The following is a 21,382-nucleotide window of genomic DNA, read 5'->3' on the forward strand; positions in this document are numbered from 1 at the left end:
CCACTTAGGCGGATCACAGACAAGGGTCTGTCACTTGGGTGACCAGTGCAGAGTCATGATGTCACAATGCCGCCATAGGCAGATCACAGAAGTGGGCCTGTCACCTGGGTCCCCATTGCACAGTTTTGATGTCACAATGCCACCTTAGGCAGATCACAGACAAGGGTCTGTCACCTGGGTGACCAGTGCAGAGTTATGATGTCACAATGACCCCTTAGGCAGATAACAAACAAGGGTCTGTCGTAAGGGTGACGAGTGCAGTGTTGTGATGTCAAAATGCCCCCTTAGGCAGATCACAGACAAGGTTCTGTCGCCTGGGTGACCAGTGCAGAGTCCTGATATCACAATGCCCCCTTAGGCAGATCACAGAAAAGGGAATGTGACCTGGTTGCCCATTGCAGAGTTATGATGTCACAATGTCGCCTTAGGCACATCACAGACAAGTGCATGTCACCTGGGACACCAGTGCAGCGTTATGATGTCACAATGACCCTTTGGCAGATCACAGACAAGGGTCTGTCACCTGGGGGACCGGTGCAGATTTATGATGTCCCAATGACTCCTTAGGCAGATCAAAGACAAGGGTCTGTCACCTGGGTGACCATTGCAGAGTTATGATGTCACAATGCCCCCTTAGGCAGATAACGAACAAGGGTCTGTCGTAAGGGTGACGAGTGCAGTGTTGTGATGTCAAAATGCCCCCTTAGGCAGATCACAGACAAGGTTCTGTCGCCTGGGTGACCAGTGCAGAGTCCTTATATCACAATGCCCCCTTAGGCAGATCACAGAAAAGGGAATGTGACCTGGTTGCCCATTGCAGAGTTATGATGTCACAATGTCGCCTTAGGCACATCACAGACAAGCGCCTGTCACCTGGGTGACCAGTGCAGCGTTATGATGTCACAATGACCCTTTGGCAGATCACAGACAAGGGTCTGTCACCTGGGAGACCGGTGCAGATTTATGATGTCCCAATGACTCCTTAGGCAGATCAAAGACAAGGGTCTGTCACCTGGGTGACCATTGCAGAGTTATGATGTCACAATGCCCCCTTAGGCAGATCACAGTCAAGAGTCTGCACCTGGGCGACCAGTGCGGAGTTATGATATCACAATGCCCCCTAAGGCAGATCACAGACAAGGGTCTGTCACCTGGGTGACCAGTGCGGAGTTATGATGTCACAATGCCCCCTTAGGCAGATCACAGACAAGGGTCTGTCTCCTGGGTGACCCGTGCAGAGTTATGATGTCACATTGCACCCTTAGGCAGATCACAGACAAGGGTCTGTCACCTGGGTGACCCATGCGGAATTATGATGTCACAGTGCCCCTTAGGCAGATGACAGACAAGTGTCTGTCGCCTGGGAGAGCAGTGCAGGGTTATGATTTCACAATGCCCCCTTAGGCAGAGCACAGACAAGGGTCTGTCACCACGGTGACCAGTACAGAGTTATGACCTGACAATGCCCACTTAGGCGGATCACAGACAAGGGTCTGTCACTTGGGTGACCAGTGCAGAGTCATGATGTCACAATGCCGCCATAGGCAGATCACAGAAGTGGGCCTGTCACCTGGGTCCCCATTGCACAGTTTTGATGTCACAATGCCACCTTAGGCAGATCACAGACAAGGGTCTGTCACCTGGGTGACCAGTGCAGAGTTATGATGTCACAATGACCCCTTAGGCAGATAACGAACAAGGGTCTGTCGTAAGGGTGACGAGTGCAGTGTTGTGATGTCAAAATGCCCGCTTAGGCAGATCACAGACAAGGTTCTGTCGCCTGGGTGACCAGTGCAGAGTCCTGATATCACAATGCCCCCTTAGGCAGATCACAGAAAAGGGAATGTGACCTGGTTGCCCATTGCAGAGTTATGATGTCACAATGTCGCCTTAGGCACATCACAGACAAGCGCCTGTCACCTGGGTGACCAGTGCAGCGTTATGATGTCACAATGACCCTTTGGCAGATCACAGACAAGGGTCTGTCACCTGGGGGACCGGTGCAGATTTATGATGTCCCAATGACTCCTTAGGCAGATCAAAGACAAGGGTCTGTCACCTGGGTGACCATTGCAGAGTTATGATGTCACAATGCCCCCTTAGGCAGATCACAGTCAAGAGTCTGCACCTGGGCCACCAGTGCGGAGTTATGATATCACAATGCCCCCTAAGGCAGATCACAGACAAGGGTCTGTCACCTGGGTGACCAGTGCGGAGTTATGATGTCACAATGCCCCCTTAGGCAGATCACAGACAAGGGTCTGTCTCCTGGGTGACCAGTGGTGTATTATGTTGTCACAATGACCCCTTAGGCAGATCACAGACAAGGGCCTGTCACCTGGGTGACCCGTGCAGTGTTATGATGTCACAATGCCCCCTTAGGCAGATCACAGTTAATGGACTGTCACCTGGGTGACCAGTGCAGAGTTATGATGTCACAATGCCCCCTTAGGCAGATCAAAGAAAAGGGTCTGTCACCTGGGTGACCAGTGCAGTGTTATCATTTCACAGTGCCCACTTAGGCAGATGAAATCCAGGGTCTGTCACCTCAGTGACCAGTGCAGAGTTATGACGTCACAATGACCCCTTAGGCTGATCAACGACCAGGGTCTGTCACCTGGGTGACCAGTGCAGAGTTCTCATGTCACAATGCTGCCTTAGGCAGATGAAAGAAAAGGGTGTGTCACCTGGGTGACTAGTGCAGTATTATGATGTCACAGTGACCCCTTAGGGAGATCAAAGACAAGGGTCTATCACCTGGATGACCAGGGCAGAGTTATGATGTCACTATGCCAACTTAGGCAGTTCACAGACAAGTGTCTGTCACCTGGGTGAGCAGTGCAGAATTATGATGTCACAATGCCCCCTTAGGCAGATAACAGATAAGGGTCTGTCACCTGGGTGACCATTGCAGAGTTATGATGTCACAATGACCCGTTAGGCAGATCAAAGACCAGGGTCTGTATCCTGGGTGACCAGTGAAGAGTTATGATGTCACAATACACCATAGGCAGACCACAGACGAGGGTCTGTCACCTGGGTGACCAGTGCAGAGTTATGATGTCACAATGACCCCTTAGGCAGATTACAGACAAGGTTCTGTCACCTGGGTGACCAGTGCAGTGTTATGATGTCACAATGTCCCCTTAGGGAGATCACAGACAAGGGTCTGTCACCAGGGCCACAAGTGCAGAGTTAGGATGTCACAATGCTACCTTGGGCAGATGAAGGAAAAGGGTCTGTCACCTGGGTGACCAGTGCAGTGTTATGATGTCACAATGACCCCTTAGGCAGATCAAAGACAAGGGTCTGTCACCTGGATGACCAGGACAGAGTTATGATGTCCCAATGCTGCCTTAGGAAGATCACAGACAAGGGTCTATCACCTGGCTGAGCAGTGCAGAATTATGATGTCACAATGTCCCCTTAGGCAAAAAACAGACAAGGGTCTGTCACCTGGGTGACCCGTGAAGAGTAATGATGTCACAATGCACCCATAGGCAGACCACAGACAATGGCTTGTCACCTGGGTGACCCGTGCAGAGTTATGATGTCACAATGCACCCTTAGGCAGATCACAGACAAGGGTCTGTCACCTGGGTGACCCATGCGGAATTATGATGTCACAGTGCCCCTTAGGCAGATGACAGACAAGTGTCTGTCGCCTGGGAGAGCAGTGCAGGGTTATGATTTCACAATGCCCCCTTAGGCAGAGCACAGACAAGGGTCTGTCACCACGGTGACCAGTACAGAGTTATGACCTGACAATGCCCACTTAGGCGGATCACAGACAAGGGTCTGTCACTTGGGTGACCAGTGCAGAGTCATGATGTCACAATGCCGCCATAGGCAGATCACAGAAGTGGGCCTGTCACCTGGGTCCCCATTGCACAGTTTTGATGTCACAATGCCACCTTAGGCAGATCACAGACAAGGGTCTGTCACCTGGGTGACCAGTGCAGAGTTATGATGTCACAATGACCCCTTAGGCAGATAACGAACAAGGGTCTGTCGTAAGGGTGACGAGTGCAGTGTTGTGATGTCAAAATGCCCCCTTAGGCAGATCACAGACAAGGTTCTGTCGCCTGGGTGACCAGTGCAGAGTCCTGATATCACAATGCCCCCTTAGGCAGATCACAGAAAAGGGAATGTGACCTGGTTGCCCATTGCAGAGTTATGATGTCACAATGACCCGTTAGGCAGATCAAAGACCAGGGTCTGTATCCTGGGTGACCAGTGAAGAGTTATGATGTCACAATACACCTTAGGCAGACCACAGACGAGGGTCTGTCACCTGGGTGACCAGTGCAGAGTTATGATGTCACAATGACCCCTTAGGCAGATTACAGACAAGGTTCTGTCACCTGGGTGACCAGTGCAGTGTTATGATGTCACAATGTCCCCTTAGGGAGATCACAGACAAGGGTCTGTCACCAGGGCCACAAGTGCAGAGTTAGGATGTCACAATGCTACCTGGGGCAGATGAAGGAAAAGGGTCTGTCACCTGGGTGACCAGTGCAGTGTTATGATGTCACAATGACCCCTTAGGCAGATCAAAGACAAGGGTCTGTCACCTGGATGACCAGGACAGAGTTATGATGTCCCAATGCTGCCTTAGGAAGATCACAGACAAGGGTCTATCACCTGGCTGAGCAGTGCAGAATTATGATGTCACAATGCCCCCTTAGGCAAAAAACAGACAAGGGTCTGTCACCTGGGTGACCCGTGAAGAGTAATGATGTCACAATGCACCCTTAGGCAGACCACAGACAATGGCTTGTCACCTGGGTGACCCGTGCAGAGTTATGATGTCACAATGCACCCTTAGGCAGATCACAGACAAGGGTCTGTCACCTGGGTGACCCATGCGGAATTATGATGTCACAGTGCCCCTTAGGCAGATGACAGACAAGTGTCTGTCGCCTGGGAGAGCAGTGCAGGGTTATGATTTCACAATGCCCCCTTAGGCAGAGCACAGACAAGGGTCTGTCACCACGGTGACCAGTACAGAGTTATGACCTGACAATGCCCACTTAGGCGGATCACAGACAAGGGTCTGTCACTTGGGTGACCAGTGCAGAGTCATGATGTCACAATGCCGCCATAGGCAGATCACAGAAGTGGGCCTGTCACCTGGGTCCCCATTGCACAGTTTTGATGTCACAATGCCACCTTAGGCAGATCACAGACAAGGGTCTGTCACCTGGGTGACCAGTGCAGAGTTATGATGTCACAATGACCCCTTAGGCAGATAACGAACAAGGGTCTGTCGTAAGGGTGACGAGTGCAGTGTTGTGATGTCAAAATGCCCCCTTAGGCAGATCACAGACAAGGTTCTGTCGCCTGGGTGACCAGTGCAGAGTCCTGATATCACAATGCCCCCTTAGGCAGATCACAGAAAAGGGAATGTGACCTGGTTGCCCATTGCAGAGTTATGATGTCACAATGTCGCCTTAGGCACATCACAGACAAGCGCCTGTCACCTGGGTGACCAGTGCAGCGTTATGATGTCACAATGACCCTTTGGCAGATCACAGACAAGGGTCTGTCACCTGGGGGACCGGTGCAGATTTATGATGTCCCAATGACTCCTTAGGCAGATCAAAGACAAGGGTCTGTCACCTGGGTGACCATTGCAGAGTTATGATGTCACAATGCCCCCTTAGGCAGATCACAGTCAAGAGTCTGCACCTGGGCGACCAGTGCGGAGTTATGATATCACAATGCCCCCTAAGGCAGATCACAGACAAGGGTCTGTCACCTGGGTGACCAGTGCGGAGTTATGATGTCACAATGCCCCCTTAGGCAGATCACAGACAAGGGTCTGTCTCCTGGGTGACCAGTGGTGTATTATGTTGTCACAATGACCCCTTAGGCAGATCACAGACAAGGGCCTGTCACCTGGGTGACCCGTGCAGTGTTACGATGTCACAATGCCCCCTTAGGCAGATCACAGTTAATGGACTGTCACCTGGGTGACCAGTGCAGAGTTATGATGTCACAATGCCCCCTTAGGCAGATCAAAGAAAAGGGTCTGTCACCTGGGTGACCAGTGCAGTGTTATCATTTCACAGTGCCCACTTAGGCAGATAAAATCCAGGGTCTGTCACCTCAGTGACCAGTGCAGAGTTATGACGTCACAATGACCCCTTAGGCTGATCAACGACCAGGGTCTGTCACCTGGGTGACCAGTGCAGAGTTCTCATGTCACAATGCTGCCTTAGGCAGATGAAAGAAAAGGGTGTGTCACCTGGGTGACTAGTGCAGTATTATGATGTCACAGTGACCCCTTAGGGAGATCAAAGACAAGGGTCTATCACCTGGATGACCAGGGCAGAGTTATGATGTCACTATGCCAACTTAGGCAGTTCACAGACAAGTGTCTGTCACCTGGGTGAGCAGTGCAGAATTATGATGTCACAATGCCCCCTTAGGCAGATAACAGATAAGGGTCTGTCACCTGGGTGACCATTGCAGAGTTATGATGTCACAATGACCCGTTAGGCAGATCAAAGACCAGGGTCTGTATCCTGGGTGACCAGTGAAGAGTTATGATGTCACAATACACCTTAGGCAGACCACAGACGAGGGTCTGTCACCTGGGTGACCAGTGCAGAGTTATGATGTCACAATGACCCCTTAGGCAGATTACAGACAAGGTTCTGTCACCTGGGTGACCAGTGCAGTGTTATGATGTCACAATGTCCCCTTAGGGAGATCACAGACAAGGGTCTGTCACCAGGGCCACAAGTGCAGAGTTAGGATGTCACAATGCTACCTTGGGCAGATGAAGGAAAAGGGTCTGTCACCTGGGTGACCAGTGCAGTGTTATGATGTCACAATGACCCCTTAGGCAGATCAAAGACAAGGGTCTGTCACCTGGATGACCAGGACAGAGTTATGATGTCCCAATGCTGCCTTAGGAAGATCACAGACAAGGGTCTATCACCTGGCTGAGCAGTGCAGAATTATGATGTCACAATGTCCCCTTAGGCAAAAAACAGACAAGGGTCTGTCACCTGGGTGACCCGTGAAGAGTAATGATGTCACAATGCACCCATAGGCAGACCACAGACAATGGCTTGTCACCTGGGTGACCCGTGCAGAGTTATGATGTCACAATGCACCCTTAGGCAGATCACAGACAAGGGTCTGTCACCTGGGTGACCCATGCGGAATTATGATGTCACAGTGCCCCTTAGGCAGATGACAGACAAGTGTCTGTCGCCTGGGAGAGCAGTGCAGGGTTATGATTTCACAATGCCCCCTTAGGCAGAGCACAGACAAGGGTCTGTCACCACGGTGACCAGTACAGAGTTATGACCTGACAATGCCCACTTAGGCGGATCACAGACAAGGGTCTGTCACTTGGGTGACCAGTGCAGAGTCATGATGTCACAATGCCGCCATAGGCAGATCACAGAAGTGGGCCTGTCACCTGGGTCCCCATTGCACAGTTTTGATGTCACAATGCCACCTTAGGCAGATCACAGACAAGGGTCTGTCACCAGGGTGACCAGTGCAGAGTTATGATGTCACAATGACCCCTTAGGCAGATAACAAACAAGGGTCTGTCGTAAGGGTGACGAGTGCAGTGTTGTGATGTCAAAATGCCCCCTTAGGCAGATCACAGACAAGGTTCTGTCGCCTGGGTGACCAGTGCAGAGTCCTGATATCACAATGCCCCCTTAGGCAGATCACAGAAAAGGGAATGTGACCTGGTTGCCCATTGCAGAGTTATGATGTCACAATGACCCGTTAGGCAGATCAAAGACCAGGGTCTGTATCCTGGGTGACCAGTGAAGAGTTATGATGTCACAATACACCTTAGGCAGACCACAGACGAGGGTCTGTCACCTGGGTGACCAGTGCAGAGTTATGATGTCACAATGACCCCTTAGGCAGATTACAGACAAGGTTCTGTCACCTGGGTGACCAGTGCAGTGTTATGATGTCACAATGTCCCCTTAGGGAGATCACAGACAAGGGTCTGTCACCAGGGCCACAAGTGCAGAGTTAGGATGTCACAATGCTACCTTGGGCAGATGAAGGAAAAGGGTCTGTCACCTGGGTGACCAGTGCAGTGTTATGATGTCACAATGACCCCTTAGGCAGATCAAAGACAAGGGTCTGTCACCTGGATGACCAGGACAGAGTTATGATGTCCCAATGCTGCCTTAGGAAGATCACAGACAAGGGTCTATCACCTGGCTGAGCAGTGCAGAATTATGATGTCACAATGCCCCCTTAGGCAAAAAACAGACAAGGGTCTGTCACCTGGGTGACCCGTGAAGAGTAATGATGTCACAATGCACCCTTAGGCAGACCACAGACAATGGCTTGTCAGCTGGGTGACCCGTGCAGAGTTATGATGTCACAATGCACCCTTAGGCAGATCACAGACAAGGGTCTGTCACCTGGGTGACCCATGCGGAATTATGATGTCACAGTGCCCCTTAGGCAGATGACAGACAAGTGTCTGTCGCCTGGGAGAGCAGTGCAGGGTTATGATTTCACAATGCCCCCTTAGGCAGAGCACAGACAAAGGTCTGTCACCACGGTGACCAGTACAGAGTTATGACCTGACAATGCCCACTTAGGCGGATCACAGACAAGGGTCTGTCACTTGGGTGACCAGTGCAGAGTCATGATGTCACAATGCCGCCATAGGCAGATCACAGAAGTGGGCCTGTCACCTGGGTCCCCATTGCACAGTTTTGATGTCACAATGCCACCTTAGGCAGATCACAGACAAGGGTCTGTCACCTGGGTGACCAGTGCAGAGTTATGATGTCACAATGACCCCTTAGGCAGATAACGAACAAGGGTCTGTCGTAAGGGTGACGAGTGCAGTGTTGTGATGTCAAAATGCCCCCTTAGGCAGATCACAGACAAGGTTCTGTCGCCTGGGTGACCAGTGCAGAGTCCTGATATCACAATGCCCCCTTAGGCAGATCACAGAAAAGGGAATGTGACCTGGTTGCCCATTGCATAGTTATGATGTCACAATGACCCGTTAGGCAGATCAAAGACCATGGTCTGTATCCTGGGTGACCAGTGAAGAGTTATGATGTCACAATACACCTTAGGCAGACCACAGACGAGGGTCTGTCACCTGGGTGACCAGTGCAGAGTTATGATGTCACAATGACCCCTTAGGCAGATTACAGACAAGGTTCTGTCACCTGGGTGACCAGTGCAGTGTTATGATGTCACAATGTCCCCTTAGGGAGATCACAGACAAGGGTCTGTCACCAGGGCCACAAGTGCAGAGTTAGGATGTCACAATGCTACCTGGGGCAGATGAAGGAAAAGGGTCTGTCACCTGGGTGACCAGTGCAGTGTTATGATGTCACAATGACCCCTTAGGCAGATCAAAGACAAGGGTCTGTCACCTGGATGACCAGGACAGAGTTATGATGTCCCAATGCTGCCTTAGGAAGATCACAGACAAGGGTCTATCACCTGGCTGAGCAGTGCAGAATTATGATGTCACAATGCCCCCTTAGGCAAAAAACAGACAAGGGTCTGTCACCTGGGTGACCCGTGAAGAGTAATGATGTCACAATGCACCCTTAGGCAGACCACAGACAATGGCTTGTCACCTGGGTGACCCGTGCAGAGTTATGATGTCACAATGCACCCTTAGGCAGATCACAGACAAGGGTCTGTCACCTGGGTGACCCATGCGGAATTATGATGTCACAGTGCCCCTTAGGCAGATGACAGACAAGTGTCTGTCGCCTGGGAGAGCAGTGCAGGGTTATGATTTCACAATGCCCCCTTAGGCAGAGCACAGACAAGGGTCTGTCACCACGGTGACCAGTACAGAGTTATGACCTGACAATGCCCACTTAGGCGGATCACAGACAAGGGTCTGTCACTTGGGTGACCAGTGCAGAGTCATGATGTCACAATGCCGCCATAGGCAGATCACAGAAGTGGGCCTGTCACCTGGGTCCCCATTGCACAGTTTTGATGTCACAATGCCACCTTAGGCAGATCACAGACAAGGGTCTGTCACCTGGGTGACCAGTGCAGAGTTATGATGTCACAATGACCCCTTAGGCAGATAACGAACAAGGGTCTGTCGTAAGGGTGACGAGTGCAGTGTTGTGATGTCAAAATGCCCCCTTAGGCAGATCACAGACAAGGTTCTGTCGCCTGGGTGACCAGTGCAGAGTCCTGATATCACAATGCCCCCTTAGGCAGATCACAGAAAAGGGAATGTGACCTGGTTGCCCATTGCAGAGTTATGATGTCACAATGTCGCCTTAGGCACATCACAGACAAGCGCCTGTCACCTGGGTGACCAGTGCAGCGTTATGATGTCACAATGACCCTTTGGCAGATCACAGACAAGGGTCTGTCACCTGGGGGACCGGTGCAGATTTATGATGTCCCAATGACTCCTTAGGCAGATCAAAGACAAGGGTCTGTCACCTGGGTGACCATTGCAGAGTTATGATGTCACAATGCCCCCTTAGGCAGATCACAGTCAAGAGTCTGCACCTGGGCGACCAGTGCGGAGTTATGATATCACAATGCCCCCTAAGGCAGATCACAGACAAGGGTCTGTCACCTGGGTGACCAGTGCGGAGTTATGATGTCACAATGCCCCCTTAGGCAGATCACAGACAAGGGTCTGTCTCCTGGGTGACCAGTGGTGTATTATGTTGTCACAATGACCCCTTAGGCAGATCACAGACAAGGGCCTGTCACCTGGGTGACCCGTGCAGTGTTATGATGTCACAATGCCCCCTTAGGCAGATCACAGTTAATGGACTGTCACCTGGGTGACCAGTGCAGAGTTATGATGTCACAATGCCCCCTTAGGCAGATCAAAGGAAAGGGTCTGTCACCTGGGTGACCAGTGCAGTGTTATCATTTCACAGTGCCCACTTAGGCAGATAAAATCCAGGGTCTGTCACCTCAGTGACCAGTGCAGAGTTATGACGTCACAATGACCCCTTAGGCTGATCAACGACCAGGGTCTGTCACCTGGGTGACCAGTGCAGAGTTCTCATGTCACAATGCTGCCTTAGGCAGATGAAAGAAAAGGGTGTGTCACCTGGGTGACTAGTGCAGTATTATGATGTCACAGTGACCCCTTAGGGAGATCAAAGACAAGGGTCTATCACCTGGATGACCAGGGCAGAGTTATGATGTCACTATGCCAACTTAGGCAGTTCACAGACAAGTGTCTGTCACCTGGGTGAGCAGTGCAGAATTATGATGTCACAATGCCCCCTTAGGCAGATAACAGATAAGGGTCTGTCACCTGGGTGACCATTGCAGAGTTATGATGTCACAATGACCCGTTAGGCAGATCAAAGACCAGGGTCTGTATCCTGGGTGACCAGTGAAGAGTTATGATGTCACAATACACCTTAGGCAGACCACAGACGAGTGTCTGTCACCTGGGTGACCAGTGCAGAGTTATGATGTCACAATGACCCCTTAGGCAGATTACAGACAAGGTTCTGTCACCTGGGTGACCAGTGCAGTGTTATGATGTCACAATGTCCCCTTAGGGAGATCACAGACAAGGGTCTGTCACCAGGGCCACAAGTGCAGAGTTAGGATGTCACAATGCTACCTTGGGCAGATGAAGGAAAAGGGTCTGTCACCTGGGTGACCAGTGCAGTGTTATGATGTCACAATGACCCCTTAGGCAGATCAAAGACAAGGGTCTGTCACCTGGATGACCAGGACAGAGTTATGATGTCCCAATGCTGCCTTAGGAAGATCACAGACAAGGGTCTATCACCTGGCTGAGCAGTGCAGAATTATGATGTCACAATGCCCCCTTAGGCAAAAAACAGACAAGGGTCTGTCACCTGGGTGACCCGTGAAGAGTAATGATGTCACAATGCACCCTTAGGCAGACCACAGACAATGGCTTGTCACCTGGGTGACCCGTGCAGAGTTATGATGTCACAATGCACCCTTAGGCAGATCACAGACAAGGGTCTGTCACCTGGGTGACCCATGCGGAATTATGATGTCACAGTGCCCCTTAGGCAGATGACAGACAAGTGTCTGTCGCCTGGGAGAGCAGTGCAGGGTTATGATTTCACAATGCCCCCTTAGGCAGAGCACAGACAAGGGTCTGTCACCACGGTGACCAGTACAGAGTTATGACCTGACAATGCCCACTTAGGCGGATCACAGACAAGGGTCTGTCACTTGGGTGACCAGTGCAGAGTCATGATGTCACAATGCCGCCATAGGCAGATCACAGAAGTGGGCCTGTCACCTGGGTCCCCATTGCACAGTTTTGATGTCACAATGCCACCTTAGGCAGATCACAGACAAGGGTCTGTCACCTGGGTGACCAGTGCAGAGTTATGATGTCACAATGACCCCTTAGGCAGATAACAAACAAGGGTCTGTCGTAAGGGTGACGAGTGCAGTGTTGTGATGTCAAAATGCCCCCTTAGGCAGATCACAGACAAGGTTCTGTCGCCTGGGTGACCAGTGCAGAGTCCTGATATCACAATGCCCCCTTAGGCAGATCACAGAAAAGGGAATGTGACCTGGTTGCCCATTGCAGAGTTATGATGTCACAATGTCGCCTTAGGCACATCACAGACAAGCGCCTGTCACCTGGGTGACCAGTGCAGCGTTATGATGTCACAATGACCCTTTGGCAGATCACAGACAAGGGTCTGTCACCTGGGGGACCGGTGCAGATTTATGATGTCCCAATGACTCCTTAGGCAGATCAAAGACAAGGGTCTGTCACCTGGGTGACCATTGCAGAGTTATGATGTCACAATGCCCCCTTAGGCAGATCACAGTCAAGAGTCTGCACCTGGGCGACCAGTGCGGAGTTATGATATCACAATGCCCCCTAAGGCAGATCACAGACAAGGGTCTGTCACCTGGGTGACCAGTGCGGAGTTATGATGTCACAATGCCCCCTTAGGCAGATCACAGACAAGGGTATGTCTCCTGGGTGACCAGTGGTGTATTATGTTGTCACAATGACCCCTTAGGCAGATCACAGACAAGGGCCTGTCACCTGGGTGACCCGTGCAGTGTTATGATGTCACAATGCCCCCTTAGGCAGATCACAGTTAATGGACTGTCACCTGGGTGACCAGTGCAGAGTTATGATGTCACAATGCCCCCTTAGGCAGATCAAAGAAAAGGGTCTGTCACCTGGGTGACCAGTGCAGTGTTATCATTTCACAGTGCCCACTTAGGCAGATAAAATCCAGGGTCTGTCACCTCAGTGACCAGTGCAGAGTTATGACGTCACAATGACCCCTTAGGCTGATCAACGACCAGGGTCTGTCACCTGGGTGACCAGTGCAGAGTTCTCATGTCACAATGCTGCCTTAGGCAGATGAAAGAAAAGGGTGTGTCACCTGGGTGACTAGTGCAGTATTATGATGTCACAGTGACCCCTTAGGGAGATCAAAGACAAGGGTCTATCACCTGGATGACCAGGGCAGAGTTATGATGTCACTATGCCAACTTAGGCAGTTCACAGACAAGTGTCTGTCACCTGGGTGAGCAGTGCAGAATTATGATGTCACAATGCCCCCTTAGGCAGATAACAGATAAGGGTCTGTCACCTGGGTGACCATTGCAGAGTTATGATGTCACAATGACCCGTTAGGCAGATCAAAGACCAGGGTCTGTATCCTGGGTGACCAGTGAAGAGTTATGATGTCACAATACACCTTAGGCAGACCACAGACGAGGGTCTGTCACCTGGGTGACCAGTGCAGAGTTATGATGTCACAATGACCCCTTAGGCAGATTACAGACAAGGTTCTGTCACCTGGGTGACCAGTGCAGTGTTATGATGTCACAATGTCCCCTTAGGGAGATCACAGACAAGGGTCTGTCACCAGGGCCACAAGTGCAGAGTTAGGATGTCACAATGCTACCTTGGGCAGATGAAGGAAAAGGGTCTGTCACCTGGGTGACCAGTGCAGTGTTATGATGTCACAATGACCCCTTAGGCAGATCAAAGACAAGGGTCTGTCACCTGGATGACCAGGACAGAGTTATGATGTCCCAATGCTGCCTTAGGAAGATCACAGACAAGGGTCTATCACCTGGCTGAGCAGTGCAGAATTATGATGTCACAATGCCCCCTTAGGCAAAAAACAGACAAGGGTCTGTCACCTGGGTGACCCGTGAAGAGTAATGATGTCACAATGCACCCTTAGGCAGACCACAGACAATGGCTTGTCACCTGGGTGACCCGTGCAGAGTTATGATGTCACAATGCACCCTTAGGCAGATCACAGACAAGGGTCTGTCACCTGGGTGACCCATGCAGAATTATGATGTCACAGTGCCCCTTAGGCAGATGACAGACAAGTGTCTGTCGCCTGGGAGAGCAGTGCAGGGTTATGATTTCACAATGCCCCCTTAGGCAGAGCACAGACAAGGGTCTGTCACCACGGTGACCAGTACAGAGTTATGACCTGACAATGCCCACTTAGGCGGATCACAGACAAGGGTCTGTCACTTGGGTGACCAGTGCAGAGTCATGATGTCACAATGCCGCCATAGGCAGATCACAGAAGTGGGCCTGTCACCTGGGTCCCCATTGCACAGTTTTGATGTCACAATGCCACCTTAGGCAGATCACAGACAAGGGTCTGTCACCTGGGTGACCAGTGCAGAGTTATGATGTCACAATGACCCCTTAGGCAGATAACGAACAAGGGTCTGTCGTAAGGGTGACGAGTGCAGTGTTGTGATGTCAAAATGCCCCCTTAGGCAGATCACAGACAAGGTTCTGTCGCCTGGGTGACCAGTGCAGAGTCCTGATATCACAATGCCCCCTTAGGCAGATCACAGAAAAGGGAATGTGACCTGGTTGCCCATTGCAGAGTTATGATGTCACAATGTCGCCTTAGGCACATCACAGACAAGCGCCTGTCACCTGGGTGACCAGTGCAGCGTTATGATGTCACAATGACCCTTTGGCAGATCACAGACAAGGGTCTGTCACCTGGGGGACCGGTGCAGATTTATGATGTCCCAATGACTCCTTAGGCAGATCAAAGACAAGGGTCTGTCACCTGGGTGACCATTGCAGAGTTATGATGTCACAATGCCCCCTTAGGCAGATCACAGTCAAGAGTCTGCACCTGGGCGACCAGTGCGGAGTTATGATATCACAATGCCCCCTAAGGCAGATCACAGACAAGGGTCTGTCACCTGGGTGACCAGTGCGGAGTTATGATGTCACAATGCCCCCTTAGGCAGATCACAGACAAGGGTCTGTCTCCTGGGTGACCAGTGGTGTATTATGTTGTCACAATGACCCCTTAGGCAGATCACAGACAAGGGCCTGTCACCTGGGTGACCCGTGCAGTGTTATGATGTCACAATGCCCCCTTAGGCAGATCACAGTTAATGGACTGTCACCTGGGTGACCAGTGCAGAGTTATGATGTCACAATGCCCCCTTAGGCAGATCAAAGAAAAGGGTCTGTCACCTGGGTGACCAGTGCAGTGTTATCATTTCACAGTGCCCACTTAGGCAGATAAAATCCAGGGTCTGTCACCTCAGTGACCAGTGCAGAGTTATGACGTCACAATGACCCCTTAGGCTGATCAACGACCAGGGTCTGTCACCTGGGTGACCAGTGCAGAGTTCTCATGTCACAATGCTGCCTTAGGCAGATGAAAGAAAAGGGTTTGTCACCTGGGTGACTAGTGCAGTATTATGATGTCACAGTGACCCCTTAGGGAGATCAAAGACAAGGGTCTATCACCTGGATGACCAGGGCAGAGTTATGATGTCACTATGCCAACTTAGGCAGTTCACAGACAAGTGTCTGTCACCTGGGTGAGCAGTGCAGAATTATGATGTCACAATGCCCCCTTAGGCAGATAACAGATAAGGGTCTGTCACCTGGGTGACCATTGCAGAGTTATGATGTCACAATGACCCGTTAGGCAGATCAAAGACCAGGGTCTGTATCCTGGGTGACCAGTGAAGAGTTATGATGTCACAATACACCTTAGGCAGACCACAGACGAGGGTCTGTCACCTGGGTGACCAGTGCAGAGTTATGATGTCACAATGACCCCTTAGGCAGATTACAGACAAGGTTCTGTCACCTGGGTGACCAGTGCAGTGTTATGATGTCACAATGTCCCCTTAGGGAGATCACAGACAAGGGTCTGTCACCAGGGCCACAAGTGCAGAGTTAGGATGTCACAATGCTACCTTGGGCAGATGAAGGAAAAGGGTCTGTCACCTGGGTGACCAGTGCAGTGTTATGATGTCACAATGACCCCTTAGGCAGATCAAAGACAAGGGTCTGTCACCTGGATGACCAGGACAGAGTTATGATGTCCCAATGCTGCCTTAGGAAGATCACAGACAAGGGTCTATCACCTGGCTGAGCAGTGCAGAATTATGATGTCACAATGCCCCCTTAGGCAAAAAACAGACAAGGGTCTGTCACCTGGGTGACCCGTGAAGAGTAATGATGTCACAGTGCACCCTTAGGCAGACCACAGACAATGGCTTGTCACCTGGGTGACCCGTGCAGAGTTATGATGTCACAATGCACCCTTAGGCAGATCACAGACAAGGGTCTGTCACCTGGGTGACCCATGCGGAATTATGATGTCACAGTGCCCCTTAGGCAGATGACAGACAAGTGTCTGTCGCCTGGGAGAGCAGTGCAGGGTTATGATTTCACAATGCCCCCTTAGGCAGAGCACAGACAAGGGTCTGTCACCACGGTGACCAGTACAGAGTTATGACCTGACAATGCCCACTTAGGCGGATCACAGACAAGGGTCTGTCACTTGGGTGACCAGTGCAGAGTCATGATGTCACAATGCCGCCATAGGCAGATCACAGAAGTGGGCCTGTCACCTGGGTCCCCATTGCACAGTTTTGATGTCACAATGCCACCTTAGGCAGATCACAGACAAGGGTCTGTCACCTGGGTGACCAGTGCAGAGTTATGATGTCACAATGACCCCTTAGGCAGATAACAAACAAGGGTCTGTCGTAAGGGTGACGAGTGCAGTGTTGTGATGTCAAAATGCCCCCTTAGGCAGATCACAGACAAGGTTCTGTCGCCTGGGTGACCAGTGCAGAGTCCTGATATCACAATGCCCCCTTAGGCAGATCACAGAAAAGGGAATGTGACCTGGTTGCCCATTGCAGAGTTATGATGTCACAATGTCGCCTTAGGCACATCACAGACAAGCGCCTGTCACCTGGGTGACCAGTGCAGCGTTATGATGTCACAATGACCCTTTGGCAGATCACAGACAAGGGTCTGTCACCTGGGGGACCGGTGCACATTTATGATGTCCCAATGACTCCTTAGGCAGATCAAAGACAAGGGTCTGTCACCTGGGTGACCATTGCAGAGTTATGATGTCACAATGCCCCCTTAGGCAGATCACAGTCAAGAGTCTGCACCTGGGCGACCAGTGCGGAGTTATGATATCACAATGCCCCCTAAGGCAGATCACAGACAAGGGTCTGTCACCTGGGTGACCAGTGCGGAGTTATGATGTCTCAATGCCCCCTTAGGCAGATCACAGACAAGGGTATGTCTCCTGGGTGACCAGTGGTGTATTATGTTGTCACAATGACCCCTTAGGCAGATCACAGACAAGGGCCTGTCACCTGGGTGACCCGTGCAGTGTTATGATGTCACAATGCCCCCTTAGGCAGATCACAGTTAATGGACTGTCACCTGGGTGACCAGTGCAGAGTTATGATGTCACAATGCCCCCTTAGGCAGATCAAAGAAAAGGGTCTGTCACCTGGGTGACCAGTGCAGTGTTATCATTTCACAGTGCCCACTTAGGCAGATAAAATCCAGGGTCTGTCACCTCAGTGACCAGTGCAGAGTTATGACGTCACAATGACCCCTTAGGCTGATCAACGACCAGGGTCTGTCACCTGGGTGACCAGTGCAGAGTTCTCATGTCACAATGCTGCCTTAGGCAGATGAAAGAAAAGGGTGTGTCACCTGGGTGACTAGTGCAGTATTATGATGTCACAGTGACCCCTTAGGGAGATCAAAGACAAGGGTCTATCACCTGGATGACCAGGGCAGAGTTATGATGTCACTATGCCAACTTAGGCAGTTCACAGACAAGTGTCTGTCACCTGGGTGAGCAGTGCAGAATTATGATGTCACAATGCCCCCTTAGGCAGATAACAGATAAGGGTCTGTCACCTGGGTGACCATTGCAGAGTTATGATGTCACAATGACCCGTTAGGCAGATCAAAGACCAGGGTCTGTATCCTGGGTGACCAGTGAAGAGTTATGATGTCACAATACACCTTAGGCAGACCACAGACGAGGGTCTGTCACCTGGGTGACCAGTGCAGAGTTATGATGTCACAATGACCCCTTAGGCAGATTACAGACAAGGTTCTGTCACCTGGGTGACCAGTGCAGTGTTATGATGTCACAATGTCCCCTTAGGGAGATCACAGACAAGGGTCTGTCACCAGGGCCACAAGTGCAGAGTTAGGATGTCACAATGCTACCTGGGGCAGATGAAGGAAAAGGGTCTGTCACCTGGGTGACCAGTGCAGTGTTATGATGTCACAATGACCCCTTAGGCAGATCAAAGACAAGGGTCTGTCACCTGGATGACCAGGACAGAGTTATGATGTCCCAATGCTGCCTTAGGAAGATCACAGACAAGGGTCTATCACCTGGCTGAGCAGTGCAGAATTATGATGTCACAATGCCCCCTTAGGCAAAAAACAGACAAGGGTCTGTCACCTGGGTGACCCGTGAAGAGTAATGATGTCACAATGCACCCTTAGGCAGACCACAGACAATGGCTTGTCACCTGGGTGACCCGTGCAGAGTTATGATGTCACAATGCACCCTTAGGCAGATCACAGACAAGGGTCTGTCACCTGGGTGACCCATGCGGAATTATGATGTCACAGTGCCCCTTAGGCAGATGACAGACAAGTGTCTGTCGCCTGGGAGAGCAGTGCAGGGTTATGATTTCACAATGCCCCCTTAGGCAGAGCACAGACAAGGGTCTGTCACCACGGTGACCAGTACAGAGTTATGACCTGACAATGCCCACTTAGGCGGATCACAGACAAGGGTCTGTCACTTGGGTGACCAGTGCAGAGTCATGATGTCACAATGCCGCCATAGGCAGATCACAGAAGTGGGCCTGTCACCTGGGTCCCCATTGCACAGTTTTGATGTCACAATGCCACCTTAGGCAGATCACAGACAAGGGTCTGTCACCTGGGTGACCAGTGCAGAGTTATGATGTCACAATGACCCCTTAGGCAGATAACGAACAAGGGTCTGTCGTAAGGGTGACGAGTGCAGTGTTGTGATGTCAAAATGCCCCCTTAGGCAGATCACAGACAAGGTTCTGTCGCCTGGGTGACCAGTGCAGAGTCCTGATATCACAATGCCCCCTTAGGCAGATCACAGAAAAGGGAATGTGACCTGGTTGCCCATTGCAGAGTTATGATGTCACAATGTCGCCTTAGGCACATCACAGACAAGCGCCTGTCACCTGGGTGACCAGTGCAGCGTTATGATGTCACAATGACCCTTTGGCAGATCACAGACAAGGGTCTGTCACCTGGGGGACCGGTGCAGATTTATGATGTCCCAATGACTCCTTAGGCAGATCAAAGACAAGGGTCTGTCACCTGGGTGACCATTGCAGAGTTATGATGTCACAATGCCCCCTTAGGCAGATCACAGTCAAGAGTCTGCACCTGGGCGACCAGTGCGGAGTTATGATATCACAATGCCCCCTAAGGCAGATCACAGACAAGGGTCTGTCACCTGGGTGACCAGTGCGGAGTTATGATGTCACAATGCCCCCTTAGGCAGATCACAGACAAGGGTCTGTCTCCTGGGTGACCAGTGGTGTATTATGTTGTCACAATGACCCCTTAGGCAGATCACAGACAAGGGCCTGTCACCTGGGTGACCCGTGCAGTGTTATGATGTCACAATGCCCCCTTAGGCAGATCACAGTTAATGGACTGTCACCTGGGTGACCAGTGCAGAGTTATGATGTCACAATGCCCCCTTAGGCAGATCAAAGGAAAGGGTCTGTCACCTGGGTGACCAGTGCAGTGTTATCATTTCACAGTGCCCACTTAGGCAGATAAAATCCAGGGTCTGTCACCTCAGTGACCAGTGCAGAGTTATGACGTCACAATGACCCCTTAGGCTGATCAACGACCAGGGTCTGTCACCTGGGTGACCAGTGCAGAGTTCTCATGTCACAATGCTGCCTTAGGCAGATGAAAGAAAAGGGTGTGTCACCTGGGTGACTAGTGCAGTATTATGATGTCACAGTGACCCCTTAGGGAGATCAAAGACAAGGGTCTATCACCTGGATGACCAGGGCAGAGTTATGATGTCACTATGCCAACTTAGGCAGTTCACAGACAAGTGTCTGTCACCTGGGTGAGCAGTGCAGAATTATGATGTCACAATGCCCCCTTAGGCAGATAACAGATAAGGGTCTGTCACCTGGGTGACCATTGCAGAGTTATGATGTCACAATGACCCGTTAGGCAGATCAAAGACCAGGGTCTGTATCCTGGGTGACCAGTGAAGAGTTATGATGTCACAATACACCTTAGGCAGACCACAGACGAGGGTCTGTCACCTGGGTGACCAGTGCAGAGTTATGATGTCACAATGACCCCTTAGGCAGATTACAGACAAGGTTCTGTCACCTGGGTGACCAGTGCAGTGTTATGATGTCACAATGTCCCCTTAGGGAGATCACAGACAAGGGTCTGTCACCAGGGCCACAAGTGCAGAGTTAGGATGTCACAATGCTACCTTGGGCAGATGAAGGAAAAGGGTCTGTCACCTGGGTGACCAGTGCAGTGTTATGATGTCACAATGACCCCTTAGGCAGATCAAAGACAAGGGTCTGTCACCTGGATGACCAGGACAGAGTTATGATGTCCCAATGCTGCCTTAGGAAGATCACAGACAAGGGTCTATCACCTGGCTGAGCAGTGCAGAATTATGATGTCACAATGCCCCCTTAGGCAAAAAACAGACAAGGGTCTGTCACCTGGGTGACCCGTGAAGAGTAATGATGTCACAATGCACCCTTAGGCAGACCACAGACAATGGCTTGTCACCTGGGTGACCCGTGCAGAGTTATGATGTCACAATGCACCCTTAGGCAGATCACAGACAAGGGTCTGTCACCTGGGTGACCCATGCGGAATTATGATGTCACAGTGCCCCTTAGGCAGATGACAGACAAGTGTCTGTCGCCTGGGAGAGCAGTGCAGGGTTATGATTTCACAATGCCCCCTTAGGCAGAGCACAGACAAGGGTCTGTCACCACGGTGACCAGTACAGAGTTATGACCTGACAATGCCCACTTA

This window comes from Gorilla gorilla, chromosome 17 (genome assembly GCF_029281585.2).
Source record: "Gorilla gorilla gorilla isolate KB3781 chromosome 17, NHGRI_mGorGor1-v2.1_pri, whole genome shotgun sequence".
NCBI classification, from domain to species: domain Eukaryota; kingdom Metazoa; phylum Chordata; class Mammalia; order Primates; family Hominidae; genus Gorilla; species Gorilla gorilla.